The 17,669-nt window shown below is 35.8% G+C and overlaps 1 protein-coding gene and 1 long non-coding RNA gene across 2 annotated transcripts in view; one reads left to right on the top strand and one right to left on the bottom strand.

Annotated features, from left to right (window-relative positions):
- LOC123662263 (homeobox protein homothorax) overlaps positions 1–17,669 on the top strand; it is a 196,947-nt gene that overhangs the window by 14,748 nt on the left and 164,530 nt on the right. The gene's annotated exons all lie outside the window — the stretch shown is intronic.
- LOC123662266 lies at positions 5,257–6,190 on the bottom strand. The gene is made up of 2 exons (XR_006744464.1): positions 5,960–6,190; positions 5,257–5,538 (listed from the first exon to the last, which is right to left on the bottom strand). It is a non-coding gene; the product is annotated as an uncharacterized LOC123662266 (long non-coding RNA).

Raw genomic sequence — 17,669 nt, 5'->3', positions numbered from 1 at the left:
CATTGGCCACGTTGCGGCGGTTTGTTTACGACGCTCCTAAGGTTTTGCGAAAATTCTATTAATAAATTAGTCGTAAATGCCGTGTAATTTATTATCATGGCGTTGTCAGTAATTATTTCCTTTATAAGAAATTGTTTGATTGTAGCTGTTTATTACACTACAAATAATATCGTCACTTGAAATAAAGTCCATTTTCTTGAACCACAGCAGTTAAGATTTGTGTAAAACAAACATAATTTCTTAATTGTATATTTAGATATACAAACTCTTTCCTAATAATACCATCATGAAAAACAAATATCTTAAAGAGAAAAAAAAACCCTCTTCCTGAAACATAAATTTGAACAAAAAAATTAAAAGCTGTCGTGTTAACTGGAAATTGCAACGCTTCTTCAAATCACTTGTTCATTATCAGCAGGCCCTCAATAGAGGGCCCGCTGTGCTCCATTACACCAGGTGGAGCCGCGGGACGTCGATGTCTTCATCTGATTCAGGATTGATGAATATCATCAAAAACATTTACGAAATATCGTAGAAATGTTGTTGTTCTGTCGCTAAATTATATTTTACAAAAATAATGTTATTGTTTTGGGTCAAGTACTTTTTTATTTTGTTTGTGTGTGTTTGTGTATGTCAAGAATAGTGCGAATATCATTAAAAGTCTAATTGTCATACATAAAAGTATTGAAAGAGTCTTTTTATTTGTTTAGTTATAAAGAGAACCTGTCGGTATGTACACAATCAGAAACCACAACATAGCCAGCAATTTCACACTAGACGGTGCCCGTAGTTACAACAGTCGAACTTAAGGAAATTGAATCCTATAAGAGTGCAATATTTCCTTGCGGTCGGGCATTTATTCAGCGAAACCAGCGCTCCGTGACATTAGGGGCAGAGTGCCCCTCAGCGCCCCGCAGTGCCCCGCGGCGCCCCGCGGAGCTATTTGCTGGCAAACCAGGAAGATTTCCGCCCAGCCAGGCTTGACTGATTTCCGACACGGATGTAAGAATAGACAATTTGGTATGTGTACATTTTGCAGTTGAATAAAATGGAGGGTCGGATATTGCTTCGTTGTATATATTTATTGATCGATTTGTATTAAATACTTAAAGTGCACCTAATCAAGTTTTATTACTTAGTTTGTCTTAAAAATAAAATATGATAGCTCAAAAGATAGACTAAAAAAAGTGAATAGACGAGAAACAAAATAGCGTTGAATCTCTATAAAATAAAGTGGGAAACCCGATATTGGTCGGAGCATCTTAAAATGTTAAAGAATGAGGCGCCTCGCATCTTTCGTTTTTTTTTTTCTTCTTACAAAACAAAATAAACCTGGCCACAGTAACACCAGAAGTGTAAATAGCGCGTTCGAAATCAAAAATTCGAATTAAATTTAAAAGTTTAATTATAGAACAGCGATCGGCTTCCGTAAAAGCACATCGTCGAACACATTTTCTAATTAGCGATTGGTCACGCGCTCGGAGGCCAATCACAGTCTTTATTCTAAATATGAATCGAGCAATTTGAATTTGGAACGCTTCGGCTTATGATTTGCTCACAATGCTTTTTGTGGGCATCGATAACGGAGTCGGATTCGAATCTGACTTCTGAATATCACTCGCGTGTGTTTAATTATCGTCCGGAGTTATTTATCCTGCCCGCCCCGCGCGAGGTGAGAAGTTTTATTACTCGATCATCGAATTATAAAAAGAAACAACTTTCGAATTCCGTCTAAAATTGCGATCACAATCCGAAATTAGTCCATCGACAATCGAAAGGGAACGCATTCGAATCATAAATCGATCGAAAGGTTACGGGCGAGGAGCGCGTGTCACATTCGTACATATTCTTTATAAGGCAAAAAGAAGCAGCCGAACGATCATTGAGCGAGAGTGTCAAAATGATTGACGTGAGCAACGAAGGGAGTTTCAAATCAAACAATGTCACGCCACAAGTGGTCAGCTAAATAAAGTGATGTCGTCATGCCAATTAAAAAAAATTATCCTCTTTAATAAGTGTCAATTCTTAACGAATGTGTGCATACGCATGATTTTTATTTCACACGTCCCTGTGATATCGGATGCGTCCGGAGTGGACACTATCGACCCAACGGCAGCGGGTTTAGGGTTCGTTTTCGAGTCGGAATCCGATTTTACGACTATTTTTATTAACGCTTAGCCCCGACACTCTGTGTAGCAATTGCTGCGAGAACGATCGTACGACGTAAAAATTCGGTTCAATCTTGAATCTTTCGAGGATCGTTTTAGAGTTTCGATTGGAATGAAAGGATTTTCGTTTTATGTTTTTAGTACCGAGAACACTGTACTAATACGTAGTGACTCGAAGATGAACGCAGTGGAAGTGGTCATCAAATTTTAATAGTCCGTTAAAATAATAATCAATGAGGCGACTACCCTGGACACCTTAAATAGCGGAGACCGAAATAATTACCGCACTAACAATATTGAGACGTCGGTTAATTGAATGTAAATTCAACTTTCTAACGAGTCAGGGAAATCATTCGAAAATCAATTAAATATAATATAATTCAATATTGGAGAAGATTGATTAGATTTTCTGGCACCGTCCGTGTTAGTGAATTGGCTCAAGTTATTATATTATTTTTGGAGATCTCTTTTCAGGCGTATACGTTACCACACCTCATAGACAATTGTTTTGTCGATTCTAAATATTCAAAACCAAGATATTAAAGTTCCAAAGTATCGTTAATAACAACACATTTCTACTATTATTGCCAGCCTGTTACTGATCTAGGTCACAAGAGAACTTCCTACTTTCGTTGACGTTTCACCAATTACCTATATCTCGGTGCCGTTTCGAATACTTGAAAAACGATTTGAATCTATATACTCGCTAATTGGACATTAGTGGTCCGTTACAGCGATAATCTTTTTATGAGTAATGACTTTGTTAGCGATCCGCAATCAGATCTCTAGACGATTGTACAGGACTCGTTACTAGATTAACGGCCTCTGAGTGTTTTTAAACTTGATTACGTTCGATTTTTCTATTCCTAAGTTGTTTTTTGTTTTTTGGGAAATTCGTGTTTTTCGAGGGTATTTTTATATTACAGAAAAAGAAATATAAATATATATTTTCTAATTTCTAGTTTAATGTAATGATTTGTAATGTAAAGATGATTTATTTATTTTGTACTAAAGTAACGCGATATTCGAATATTAAATTTTAACTATAAAAACATGGGTGGTTTGTTTGTCTGTTTTTCGTCTAGTGTCCGCTCGTAGAGTCGTTCATTCGAGAATCTCAGAAGCTGGCAGAGTGGCGGAATGTCGCCGCACGTGCCCGATGATGATAATAATAAAATGTTGGCGCATTATTTATTTATAGTCGTCTCGCGGCTGTCGCTCGTCCGTCTGTCCGCCTCGTCCGTTATTATATATAAAGTGCATCGATATACCCATGTCTCTTTGTCTCGTTATAACCGGGTTATAAATATTGCCGAGAACGAACCGAACGTCTTACCATTTCGGCCCCAGTTCCCGATCTGGCTTATTTTCACCTGTTCTTGTTGTTCCATTCGGAAGACGAGTTTACATTTTCTTTAAATATTTATAATTTGTGTACAGTTGGGATGAAAAAAAGTTATTCGTTTGATGTATAATGATAGTTAATTTTAAACATTTATGGGATCATGATAGTGTCGTTTATAAGATGGTCGCTGGACGCGGTTTATAATAAATGTCAGTATATTTTACCTTAATAAATTGGTTCTAAAATAGTAACCAAGCTAGTAACAACAACGTGTCGTGCCACTAAATAGCTAAAACGGTAGAATTAGAAATTAGAAATCATAATAGCTGTCAGAGTCTAGGGTAGTCAAAATTTCCACGAGGCTGATCTGCACCATAACATCATACTAGAATTGTTTTGCTCGACGCCAGCTATTTGCGTACACCCCCCGGGCCCCCTAGCCCCTGCCCCCTCACTACGGTGTCCGTCTGAACGCGAGCTATATTTTATCCTGGGTTGAGTTCGCCACGTAAACTGTCAGGATCGCCTGTAGGGCGTTCAACTTGTAGTTTTAAAGTTTATGACTTGTTAATATGTATATTAGGATTCAAGTTTTTACGATTCAAGTACAGCGTATATGATCGAGAATATATTACGAGTCTTAGTCATTGCCTACTCATATTACACACGTATCTAATTAAATACATTGTAATATTATAACTTCAACAGTGTTTATGTAAATAATATACACATTTTATTAAGTTAAAGTCTATTACTATAGAGATGTCAAAGATATTTAACGATTAAAACGTTGAACATCAAATTCACAATACCGCTAATCTTTATATGGCGCATAAATTAAAAACGAAATTATCTCAGCGACGGTTGCGAATGTTCCGTGAAAACGACATTAACAAGCGCAATAATAATTACTTATAAATCATAGGAATCATTGCGACGATGCATTGATAAAACGCGGCCTATATCTCAAACGCGTTTGAAATATGGCGGGCGCGTCGCGGTGGACAGCGAGTTGGCGCTCGACGGAGCCGGCTAATTCGCCACTGATGGATCTATACCGCATCTATTAAAAATGATCGTCGACATCGGATTAACAGTCGATGCACCGGCTTTATTTTCTCAACCATAAATAATAAAAATAAGGCAAATGTCGAAGACCGCATTTAAACGAGAAGTCGTTTTATTGTGGAAACGAGCATCATTGGTTTGTTTCTGATCTTATTAATGTTCCCTGAAATCTAATTATGTTGAAAATCCTTTCCCCGTATGGTTCTTTACGAGGCTCATTGCGGTTACTTATCCAGTCGTGGTAACATAATGTCCACAATAAACTCCTAGTTTACGACAACGTACGGCGACATTCGCTGTAAAAACAACATAAATTATTCCTCAAATCACATGTGATGCGTATTACCCACTAGTCTTCTACAAAAAGCTCATGTATCTTTCGATCTTCACGCAACGACAAATGTGTAACAAATAAATTATAAAATCAACGGCCTCGGTTTTTATACCTCACGTGTGAAGTGCCGTCTCGCTCGTACCCGGCGTGCGACGTATAGCCTCGTCTCGTTCGCTCATGAATTGTCACCGGATTTTCGCAGTTTATCATTAACTGTACTCTAATCATGACGTCTGTTTTATGTATGGTTCCAGTTTTAAAATTCGTCACGAATCGGGTTCATTGAACTACTATCGAATCAGCGGTGAAGGATGTTGCAATTAGTCAAAAGAAAACCGAAGTTCTGGATGTCATTATTTTTAATGAAAAGGGGTAGTAATGTATTAATAACAGAAATGAATTGCCACGTTACAAAAAACTCCGTCGAGCTTAATCGACAATTTTTCAATGCTCTTCGTGCAATGAAACAAAAGTGTTGGCGAGGGTATCTCCTAATTAATTAGCGTGGACTATAATTAGAAGTACCAGGCGCGCAGGATTCGCGGGGAGGAGCAGCTGTGACGTGTGACAGATGGCTACGCGTCGCTGGCTCACGGGCCTCTCCTTTGAAACCCGCATGGAATCTGGGGGCAAAGAAACTGCTCTAATTAGATGTGTACTTATTTACTTTAATCTATTAATCACTTGTAATTCATGGAACTAGCATCGTAGTCTTATTGTATAGTTTCGGAAAATTTATAATATATTTTGCATACTTATAAAGATATGTTACGACATTCGAAATAAATAAGCCTCAGGAATGAATTTTTTTTCATTTACTTTGTTTCAACAATCTTTTCCATTAATTATTTATTTGAAAGGTATTCAAAAGAATAAAATTTTCATTTCTGGTCGACTCCGACGGGATTATGTCCGTGGTCCATATGAATTGTAATAAAAAGTAAAAGCGATCAATATGTAGAATCTACTACAGAAATACGTATCAATTAATTGAAAATTATTAATTAAAAAACGCGACAATTAACGTCAAACAAACTTTAGTACCTGCCTATAATAATGCAAGCAAACCGCGTTCTGTAATCTTCGATCTGTTTGAAAAACTTAAAAACGCTAGATTGACTTCAAGATATGTCAATCCAATATCTGATAACGACAAAATTATTTTTGTCAAAGATAAATATGAAACGCTCGCAAACGGTGGCTTATGACTTAAGGAATAGTGTTGTGTAACGCGCATAGCTCGCGCTGGGGACGGCAGCGGCGTCGTGGACTCTTAATGACATGCTTGTCTCGTCCGGACGGACTGCGATTTAAACTCGTTTATCGGCCATTGTGTTTGTTTGTGTGCACCCAAATAAGTCGGCGAGATTAGTAAGAATTCGTGTCGTTGGAAAAAGTTTTCACGCGCGTATTTTTATGAATTAATTACGACCATCGAGGGCTTTTTTCCACCGGAATAGTTGGAAGTCTCGCTCGACTCCTCTATCTTAGTTACGTCGATGTTATTTTAGGTGCGTCGGTTGTCAACGCTTGCGCTAAAGCTTTTATTTATCAATTCCATACTAATTAAGTTCCGTCGTAACGAGAATTGCCAATTAAAGTTTACGGACCGGTGCGACAAAGTTATAATCGTTGGCGATGGCGTGACAGTTTGGGATCTAGGAGGTTTGTTGGTATGCTGCGCGCGCGCATCCCGCGCGATATCTCGCGCGGCGCGTCGGCGCGCGCATTCCCGCCACGCGCGCCATCTAAACTAAATACATAATGTCCTCGCACGACAGCTTTACTAGATTCTCATGGTTTTCGCGGTAACCACATGGAAAATGTTTCGTGATACTTATTTACTGATAAAATGCCATGACTGTGTCGTTTATGGTGCTTGAATAACAAGTCACTGTAACCGCACAAGTGTCGTACACATTGTGTTGTTCTTCATGTTCTAAGTTCATCATCAGACCGATCGAATCAATTACAAACACCTGACCACCTGAACTACACTACATCAGGAGTCGTTTAAATGCGACCGCTTTTTAGATGTCACAAAGAAGATAAATTAATTCCATAGGAATTCGAGAGCAATTAATATGTGCATAGACAATAAACGTTTTTCCTCCAATTAATGGACAATACAAAAAGTATCGAGCTTAAGTTTTGTCAGTTCGATAGTCTGACTGATTAATAAAAATGTCCATCAACATTGGCATAAGAATGTAAGTAAATTGGCAGGTGATGGATCGCGTTCGGTTGGGATGCGCGGGGAATAACAACGCGAATCGTCGCGCGCATGCTGATGTGGAGCTGAGGAGTGGTGGACGTGCTGGTCGCAAGACCGGAGTGGGCTTAGGGTTCGAGAACTCGACGCGCTCATTTTCATTTCTGATATTTATTTAGTCTAGATTTATTACTACGAAATGTTAGGTATTTTGATAATTTTAGTATTTAGGTATATTTAAAGTTGACAATACTTGTGTCGTGAATTTGAATGTGTTTAGTCTGTGTGTTATCATACATATTAATACGCTAAGATTAAGATGTTTGCCTCCCTTTTTAGAAAAAAAAACCTCACAATTACTCCACATAAATTATATATCATTTTATAGATAATTGATTGCTCTACCGGGATCCATAACAAAAAAAAATATTGCTTTTGTTTTTTTTTTAATTAATTAATTAATTAAATTATACATATGACGGCTTTAATTTTGAAACAACGTCAACATGATTGACGGTCGGTATTTTTTTTACTTATTTAGTGCGAATTATTCGCACGGGTATTGCTAGTTAATTTATTATTTTAAGCGCTTCATGCGCTATTTTCTAAAAAAATATGTAAATGTAAAATTCACAGCTGCATAGTTATTAAAATGCTAATAGATCAATACGTGTTATGCGATAATAGAACAGTTACAAGGCGGTAGGTAGTAAAGTTACAAAGCGATGTATTTCCAAACAAAAGACGAAGAAGCTAATTGCAATGGGAACCAATGGCGGTCTCATACCCTCTCCCAGCGCGGGCCCGCGGGCGAGTAATTCAAAATGCAAATATTGCACTTATAATACATTACGTATTCCGCAGACACCGGTGCAGCTCGCTGACTACGCCTCTCGCCGGCTTTACTGGAAAATCATGTAAAAATCGGTCATTTTTATTCCGAGCGCACACGCCATATTGGCGGTTCCCATGCCTCTAATTTTCGCGGATCCTTGTGAAACCCACGTTACGTGTACCACCTGCATGCTGGAACAAATCTTTTCTCCATCCTCCCGTCACCTGATCACATTGATCTTTAGGATTTTCCTTATTTTTACAAGAACGGATATTTGATTGTACTAATTCGTAAATAGTACATTTTGACCTGAAAACTTTGCGTCTCTAACTCCTAAATATGTCTCGTTAGCGGTGATATATCATGTAGTATGATGTAGAGAGATAGTGATGGGCTCTACGTCGTATCTATAAAAAGGCGCTTCGTTAGTGACGCCCTCACCCTCGCCACGGACGTTCTAAATATAACCGGGATACGAACCCGGGACACCGCACGTGTGTTCACTTAGTACTCGGTAACTTGAAGAATTTCTTTAAGTTTTAGTTTTAAAAAACATTCCCGTTTTAATTTTAACCGCTCTCGAGATTTTACCGTTACGAGTTAAATACGAAAACTCGCAAAAACCGAACCGAGTCGGGAGTAAAGGAAAAAAATCGACGAATTCATTCGATCATCGCATCGAAGGTCAATCGAGATATAAAATTAAAAAGTATAAGTGGCGTTCGAACGGGTTCGGTTTTATTAAATTTCAAATATTAGTATACCGCTGGTCTTATTACAATTTCAAATCGGGACCACGGTGCTTCCACTTTTGGTTTCATGCGAAGTGACCGTCGGCTCTACGACATCGTCTCGAAATAGCATTTTAAATATTGCCTCGTTCACTTTAAAATACGCGTTATTTAAAAGTATGTTGCACACTTGCACCTTGAGAGGAAAATAAGCTCGCATAATTACTGCGTTCTAAGTAATGACAGCTGAGATCGGCTTATCCTGAGTGAAAAATGCATAGTGAATGAAAAGTAAAATCTTATAACCGCAATGTCTCAGGATTATAACTAAACAATATTTTTTTTTTTTAAATTTAAATTGTCATATTTTTATAAAGAACTTTTCCTAGTACGCTTACAATAAAGCAAAAAATAATGTCGTTTTACGTATATAAAGATGGTGGTAGTCGTGACCTAGGAGCAGTCGTTTGGCAATATTAACAGATGTTTAAAACGTTAACGAGCACATTACATTTAATTGATAATTTATTTAAAGTCGAATATTTGTTTGTCAATGTCCAAACATCACTTTGAATGGGTTACTGTTTGATTCCTTAATAGAAATAATAATAATAAAATGTATTTACCATTTTTGCTAACTACCTACATTTATTCATTTTAGTTTTGTTTCACTATTAGTTAACATAAATATATTATATATGTGTGTGTGTTTATAATTTAGATTAGACAGATATTGATGAGAAAAAAGGGCTTTGATTGCTTTGAAGAATCATCTTTTTACTTTACTTTTAAGTGAAAAAATAATAATAAAACGCTCGTTAATTCCGAAACAACTAATGATATTGTATTAACAAAACAGTTATTAAAAACCATATGAACTTTAATGACAGTAATATACTTGTTAATGGCGTATATATGTTAAGTTATAGTCCTCATTGTAGTTAACGCGGAGTTAATTGCGTTTCTCTCGACATCATCGAATGGAACTTGTCCGTACCTTTATGGTGCCGGTCTAGATTCGAATCCAGTCGAAAGCTCAATTTGCTCAGTCGAATAGTTTTGTTTTAAACAACCGTATCTCCTAAACTATCACGCGAATAATTCACTGTAACGCATGCGCCGAACGCGATCCTCACCTCGAACTAAAATCACTTCTCTGTTTTTCTCTTTTAAGTTTAAAATCGCTTACATTTCAAACTACTGGTAATTCAATTAAGTCGCCACTTGAAATTATGCTATATTACGAAGGTATGAGGTAGGTTTCGGTTTGATAGTAGCTGTTTGTACGTTGCTTCGAGATGCAAAAACTCAAGAATCCAGTCTTAAAGATGACCGCGCGCCGATTTTCGAAATACGAGGAGCGAAATCCAAAAGCCATCTTTTTTGCTTCGCCGATGATAGTTTTTAATTATTGTACCGCTAATTAGCTTTTAGGGTTCGTTCGTGATGTATGGTAACCTTTAATAGGCTTTTTAAATCGTTTGTTGCGGTAGAATGTTACGTGTTTTTATTAAATTTCACCGCTGCTCTGTACTGTCCAATATAAAATACATGTCTGTAATGTATAAAATACTGTCTCATGTATTCTGTGTAATGTCTTATTTTCAATATAATAAATAAATAAGTGGCTCACATTTAAGAGCATCTAGAAGAATGAAACCTGTGTCAGGTTCTGAAAAGAGCATAAACACAAGATGATCAAACAATGACAAACGAGGGTATAACTTGGCCTTTCTGTCATGGACAGGAATCAAATTTCCAATGGCTATCGTAACATTCTGATGCTGTAATCACTGCGTTATATATTATTAAATTCTGTGATAGCTTGTGCATAGAATAAAAATAAAATTAAACTTTTTGATTATGTTTTATTGCAAACTTGTAAATACATAAAATTGTCATGTAAATCACATTTTGTGTGCGATGCGTACAATGAGTTGATGTACATACATAAGCAACACGCTTTTGGGCAATTTTTTTCCAAGTTTCTATCCATGAAGCTATGACACATTTTTTTTAAATTAAAACTATCTACTTTAGCAAAGCTTCTCTACTCTTCGAAGTAGAGTTTTCAAACTTTCTTCATGTTCTTTTTGTGTTTATCTTGAACCCTCACAATTTCACTTTAGTTTGATCAGTTATTCATTTATTGTTTTAAATAAATTTGTCATAATTAAAATAGTGGATACGATTTCAACAATAACATTAAGAACTGGTGCGGAACCAAAAGAACAATGACTTTAAATTTTATGACTTGTTCCGAAGCTGTCGGAGGACAAAAACTAGCTGACTTGTCTCGTCGGGTGTTTGAATTTAGCGACTTTTTGTCCGTCTGTCTGTATTGAGATGCGTTCCGTACTATCGCCGGACCGCATGTGACGTTTCACCGTTATTTCAACCACTTTTTAATTTTAACTGGACTTGAACCTACGAGTTTACTTCTGTATTTATCCTTATATATACAATTCTCGTGTCACAATGTTAGTTACAATACTCCGAAACGGCTGGACGATTTTTAGAAAATTTTGTGTGCATATCGGGTAGTTCTGAGGATCGGCCAACATCTATTTTTCATACCCCTAAGTTATAAGGGGGGGGGGGGGTAAGGGGGGTTAATGACATAAATGGCAAAACGTTTGCGTAGTCAGCTAGTTACTTATAAAAATTTAATTTACAGTGAAGTCTGATTTAACGGTTATATTGAAGACTTAAATGTTTATATTACCAAGGAAAATCAATTATTTAAAAGGACACAAAAAACGCATTGTTCTATCTAGAAAGTATTTTGATACAATTTTAACCGGAAATAATTCAAATGAAAGTAAAAAATAACAATGTTTTTGTTTTGTACTCAAATTACACGCCCTTTTGATCTAGTTCAGCTATTTTCGAAAAATGCTTTGTTTTGTTTCTTTACAAATTCCAAAGACAATTTTAACTTTCAAAACAGTCACTTGCGTATTCATTATACATATTGTAAAGTTTATTTTTGCCAGTTTGCACGTACAAAATGTCTGCCTAAAAATATTAACATTGCATCCGAAAAGTCGCCAAAACTTAAGTTATGACCTCATTAGCCACAAGAAATGGGAGTAACGAAATTAAAATTTCAACTTCGCGGAACATTCAAATTACTCATAAACATTAGCACTAACCCTCGTCTGGAATGACTTCTGTCTTATCTGATGCTAATTCTCGTCCTTTGCTGACCGATGGTGTAAGTTATGTAGGTTGATTATGAACAGGTTTACAGGGTTGATTAAATTATATTATCGAAACATCCCTAATCCCTAATTACCTACTACATAGTATAAAACAAACCCGGCTCCCGCTGTTTTATGCTTAGATGTTTAAAACTATGCAACAGATTTTGATGCGATTTTCTTTAGTAAATACAGTGATTCTACAGGAAGTTTTATATGCATAAATGCATAATATAGTAGAGGAACGTGATAGTTTTTACACCCGTGCGAAGCCGGGCGGGTCGCTAGTAATATTATAAATGTGAATGAAAGTTTGTTTGTTACACTTTCACGCGAAAAGTACTTAACCGATCATCATGAAACTTTGTAACTAAACTTAGAGATATTAGAAGTTAGGATAGTCTTTGCTTAAAAAAAAACCTCAATGCGTGCAAAGCCGCGAGCTAAAGCTAGTAAATGAAAGTACAGTAAACGGGAGATAAAATACAGTTTTGTCTTAATAAAAATATAATTATAAATTACACCAAGACAGTAGTGTACATTACCATCACATTTGTCAAAATCATATTCGCGTAATTTGGCATCATTAAAAGCTACAAGACAAAGTAGGAGATTCGGGATAATATGAGTTTCCTGGCCAGTCTTCAATATATGTCTATTAAAAATGTTCTTTCATTGGGGATTTTAAATTAGTCTATTATCTTTGAACCCGACAAAATCTGCTTTGCAATAAGTTAGTGTCCTGTCAGGAAACACAACACCTGCAGTGCCTCTCGATCCATTCTATTAAAAAGATTAAAAAGGTTTCTAAATTCCCAATGATGCTCCCCAAAGAATATATTTTGTTATGGTGTTTTAAACCTCCGCAGGCGAGTTAATTGATGGAATTATATCTTAAAATTGACAGATGCAATCCTTGAGGTACCGTTTCTTGAAGAACCACTTCACTTTGGTTAGACTGCCAAGATTTTAGCAGATACTTTTGCAGTTGGATTCGATGCAGTTTTCAAAAGTTAAAATGTAATGTGTACGAGATGTCAACGCTCAAGAGTCAATATGACTGCTAATCATTGAATTTGATCGCAAATCAAGTTTCGGAAAGTGAGAGCGGTTGTGACATTGCTTCTTTTGGCAGTGAATACTGCATTTTTTATTCGTTAAACTTGAGTAACAGAGCATCCACATTGTATGTTATTTCCTTAAGAATTGAGGTAACGTCTTGTGCCAAGACCTCTTTTCCCAAAGATCTTAATATCCCTGCTGCTAGGAGTGGACAAATCTCTTACTATGATAGTGATATTATTTGTCTATCAAAAGTTTAAGCAATAAGAGTAAAAATCCTAAAAAGGAAATTCTAATAGGCATTGTCATAAATACCAAATTTTTTTATGTTGTAATGTTTTTCATGTTCACAATTTTCATGTATACAAAAAAATAAAATTGGGGTGACTGTTTATAATATTAAAATAACCGATTTTTACTAAATGCATAATTATGGATGTATACACGGGTAAATATACCAAAATAAGATTTTTTAAAATTTTTGTCTGTCTCCGTCTGTCAGTCTGTCTGTTTGTTCCGGCTAATCTTAAAAACGGCTGGGCCGATTTTGACGAAACTTTCACTGGCAGATGGCTGATAACGAGTAACTTAGACGCCTTTTATTTTAGAAATTTATTTATTTTATAACTCTGCGAACTGAACAATAGTTGAGAAGTTGCGGGCATAGCTAGTAAAGTTCTAAACATAAAGTTAGCTGTTAGGTTAGATATATAATGCCTCTATACGTTTGTTGTGTTAAAATGATTCAATGAAGTCCGTAACTTTCGTTTTTATAACGTTAGACTATATCGACTTTTTGTGGATGCATATGACTGGAAGCCTCGGCATTAGCTTAGTCATCCAGTATACACGCTCGGTATTATGAAACATGTTACAAGCTAAATTGTAGCCGTGATGCCTTTTAGGAACTATCAGCGAGAACTCAAGTGCTATCCTAAAGATAGACTGAATACATTCGTTACTCAGACTAAATCTATATTAGAAAATGCAGTTTGTGGTTATTTTAAACGTTGTATTTTGACGCTAGCTCGTTTAAATTTATTACCCGTTTTGTAATCTTCGGTAACAGGGCGCCAGGATAAGAGAGGAGCTAATGAACGTATCGGTTGCGGAGTCGCGTTACCTCTCGTTAGTGTGACGTACTCCCTTGCGCATATTGTCTCCTTGTATTCGAATACCAATTATATAGATATAAGCATGGTATTGTATTAAGTGATTCTATTACTTTGAGATACTAAGTAGATGGGTTTATTAAAGAAAAGTTGTGCACAGAACTATATACAAACAGACCGACAAATATCGCCAGTATAGTTAACAAGATATTGTATAGTTTTGGCAATAAAGACGTGATATGTCAAAGCGTCGACTCGGAGGTGCAGATCGCAGTACGGCGCAGCAACAGTGTTGTTCGAGTCGTATGAATGGACACCGGTGATTGGTGGCGTTCTTCAATTTGTCAGACAACCACCACCCCGTCAGTCGACACAAACAGTCGTGGAATGATACGATGACGGCGGGAGATGGATGCCGGCGACTATTAGGAGAGCTGCCAACGGGCCCCGCTGATTCACAACGGGTTAACGAACCAATTGTTTTGATGCGGGCTACGATACAGATTGGATAATTTGGGAGCACTTCAGACCTTGCTACAGGTCCATCTCGATATATATAAATTTAGATACTTAAATTATTGGATTATTATTTCTTGTTTTGTATATTTGTGTCTAGTTTTTTGGTTTAACAATATTAGAAATTTGATTTAGAATAGAGGACTCAATTCGTTTTTTAGATCTTAGTAATAATCAAAAAATGAAAAAATTAATTTCAAAAATTTATCCAATGAAATAATTATGTAAGAATAAGGTGAACTACATTTGCAAATAAAAACAATTAACTGCTTAATAATCTTTAAATAGTCGAAAGATAAAGTAGTATCTGACACTATATTGTTTGTAAACATGAAAAAAAAAACTTTTAATGGCTTTGTAGCGTAGGTGTAATCTTAGTTACAAAATTGAAAGTTCTGGAGACGGACACGAAAGATATTTGTGTACACGTTAACGTCATCCGCGTCACACTTGATCGATTCGTGCAATAAATACAAGACCAACACTTTGTTATCCTGTCAACGTATCACTGAAAGGTATTCTCTCGTTATCAACCTCGGGTTGCGAAACGTATCCTCTGGCAGCGGCGGCGTGTTCCGATGACATCGTCGTCAATTATTTGGCAAGCGAACACCGCATTCTGGGTCACAATGACCAAGATCATCACCCACCACGGCGACTTTGAACCCTCCCGCGATAATATAAAGTCTAAATTTTAAAACCCAGGTGCCGAAGTGTAAGTACAGCGAGATTGATAAACAAAACAGATACCGACTTTGTTTTCTCTTTCCCGCTGACGTTTTTAGCTATTTAAAGAAAAGAGAGATTTATATTGTTTTTATTATTTTTTCTTACGGGTGTCTTAACACTGTTTCAGTAAAATAAATCTCAACAAAAGTGTTTAATTACGATTAAATACTGTTCGTGTTTTATTTTTATAATGTATTTCGTTTGGTCGGTCGAGACGATTCCCCGATACTTTTATTTACATTTTGTTAAGAAAGTCTAATGACTAAAGCGCAATCTGTAATCAAATATCAAAAGAAAATCGATATTCCGAAATCGAGAAGTGGAATCGATATTCCTGATCTCATCGGTACGACGCCGGCCGGTGTTCGCTTGATTTACGAACGCTCGTTACAAGCGCCATAATGAGTTGCGCCCGAGCATCGATTATGAGCGGGCATTTTTAAATTAAGAACTCGTTGATTTGTTCTGGCGGTTAGTGGATTGCGAAACGTTATTAACGATATTCAAAGCGTTTCTATTTTTGTTCAACTTTTAAAAATAATCTTTTGAATTATTACCCGCCGATACGTCAATGCTCTTGTAACAATAATATAAAGTAAAGAAATTAGTTCCAGTCGACGAGGATTCAAAACAGCATTCCTTCAACGGCAACACATGATTATTGATTTTAAAATAACGAAAATGTAATCTTGGAAAACACAAGGGAGGATTAGGTAAAGAGTCAACTCCGGTTTCGGAGTCCCTCAGGGATCTATTCTCGGTACCCTCCCTATTCGAAAATATTTTTTTCCTCATCTGCCACTAAGTGCTGTATTTATAGACGTGCTTGGCGGACGCTTTGGTTCTTATTCAGTTTACATTCATTTGAAAGTGTTTAGAAGATATTTGTACCGGTTGATTTTAATTATATATCGGGATAAACTTTTGATACTTCTAATATTCGTTACAGAAGTAAACATTATACTTTTTCGTTTAACTTTTAACTAAGTTTAAATCTGGGTATTGAAAACAAATTCCTTTTGTAAGTAAGAATAAAAATATAAATATATACAGTTACAATCGAATATAAATATTGAGTAACTAACATAGCGTCTTTGGTGCTACAAAGCTAACCCTGCGGTCACCAACCCGCCTGCCCAGCTTGGTGTGTGTGTGTATATTGGTATTAATGTTACAAAAAAATATATGTATTTCTCAAATACATCACATAGATATGTATTTTTCCATTAAAAATGTAAATCATTAGAAATAGTAGTTGTAAAACAATTACTAATACGAAATGTCTTACAAAAAATATAATTTTGAAATAATTTTTTGTTTCACTAATAATTCAAACAAATACGCCGAATTATAAGCGTAACACACACTTAAATGTATTCTTATAATTATTTTTCTTTTAGAAAATATATCGTAATACAATAATAAATTTCTAAATACCCGCCATTGCTCTCTCGAAACAAATAATAATGGTTTAAACATGTTTTCATTATTCACAACGAATTGGTTAAATAAATGTAATAGTTGTATTTAATATCGCAACTAAATAATAAAGTATAACTGTATTTACAGTATATTTTACCGGAGAGATATTAGAAAATGCTTTTAAAGAAATAATTGGAACGATTTCAAGTTTCCACGTCTGTGTTTGACGCAGACAAAATATATTTATTACAACACTTATAACCAATCGCCTTAGGGTTACAGTCCGCTCCATGCCAAGCTCGAAAAAAATTCTACCCAAATCTCTTTTTGTATGATTAAAATATTTTAAATAATTCAACGGAATTACTTTTCAAAGCCATTCGTCAAAAATCTTTTTTTTTTTTATATTTTTTAATGATGGCAATTTTTTTTCTCACCTATAGCTTTTAAATGTTCTTGATGTATCATTGGAATGATCTAATTTTGGATACAAATTGATAGCATAAAGTTTAGTAACGTGAATAGATTTGCTGCCCTGATTCGATCTAAAAATAAACCGAACTAGGTCATGCCAGTATAGGCCGAATTACATTTCAGATAGAAAAATAATATTATAAATCTGTTTCTATGTAGAAATGTTTTAATTACTTCAAAATCTTGAACATTAATGTATTTTATCGTAACTACCTGACATATCACTTCAATATTTATACAGTTCTCGATATCACGAGTCGATTACATCCCGCGGTTCTCATAACGTAAATTCATTAAGGAAGCACCATTAATTACATTTTCCATCCAATGCAATGCTATTACTCTCGTTCCGAACCAAAACAAACAAATCCTACAATTATTGTAACGACGCAACGTTAGAAAAACTGCTGATTCGAAAGAAAATAGCCTCTATCGCTTAAGGAATAAACGTTTTAAAG

The sequence above is a fragment of the Melitaea cinxia genome, chromosome 18, assembly GCF_905220565.1.
Source record: "Melitaea cinxia chromosome 18, ilMelCinx1.1, whole genome shotgun sequence".
In the NCBI taxonomy this organism is placed as follows: Eukaryota; Metazoa; Arthropoda; class Insecta; order Lepidoptera; family Nymphalidae; genus Melitaea; species Melitaea cinxia.
The sequence above is the reverse complement of the archived record's forward strand: the minus strand, read 5'-3'. Positions and strand labels throughout refer to the sequence as shown.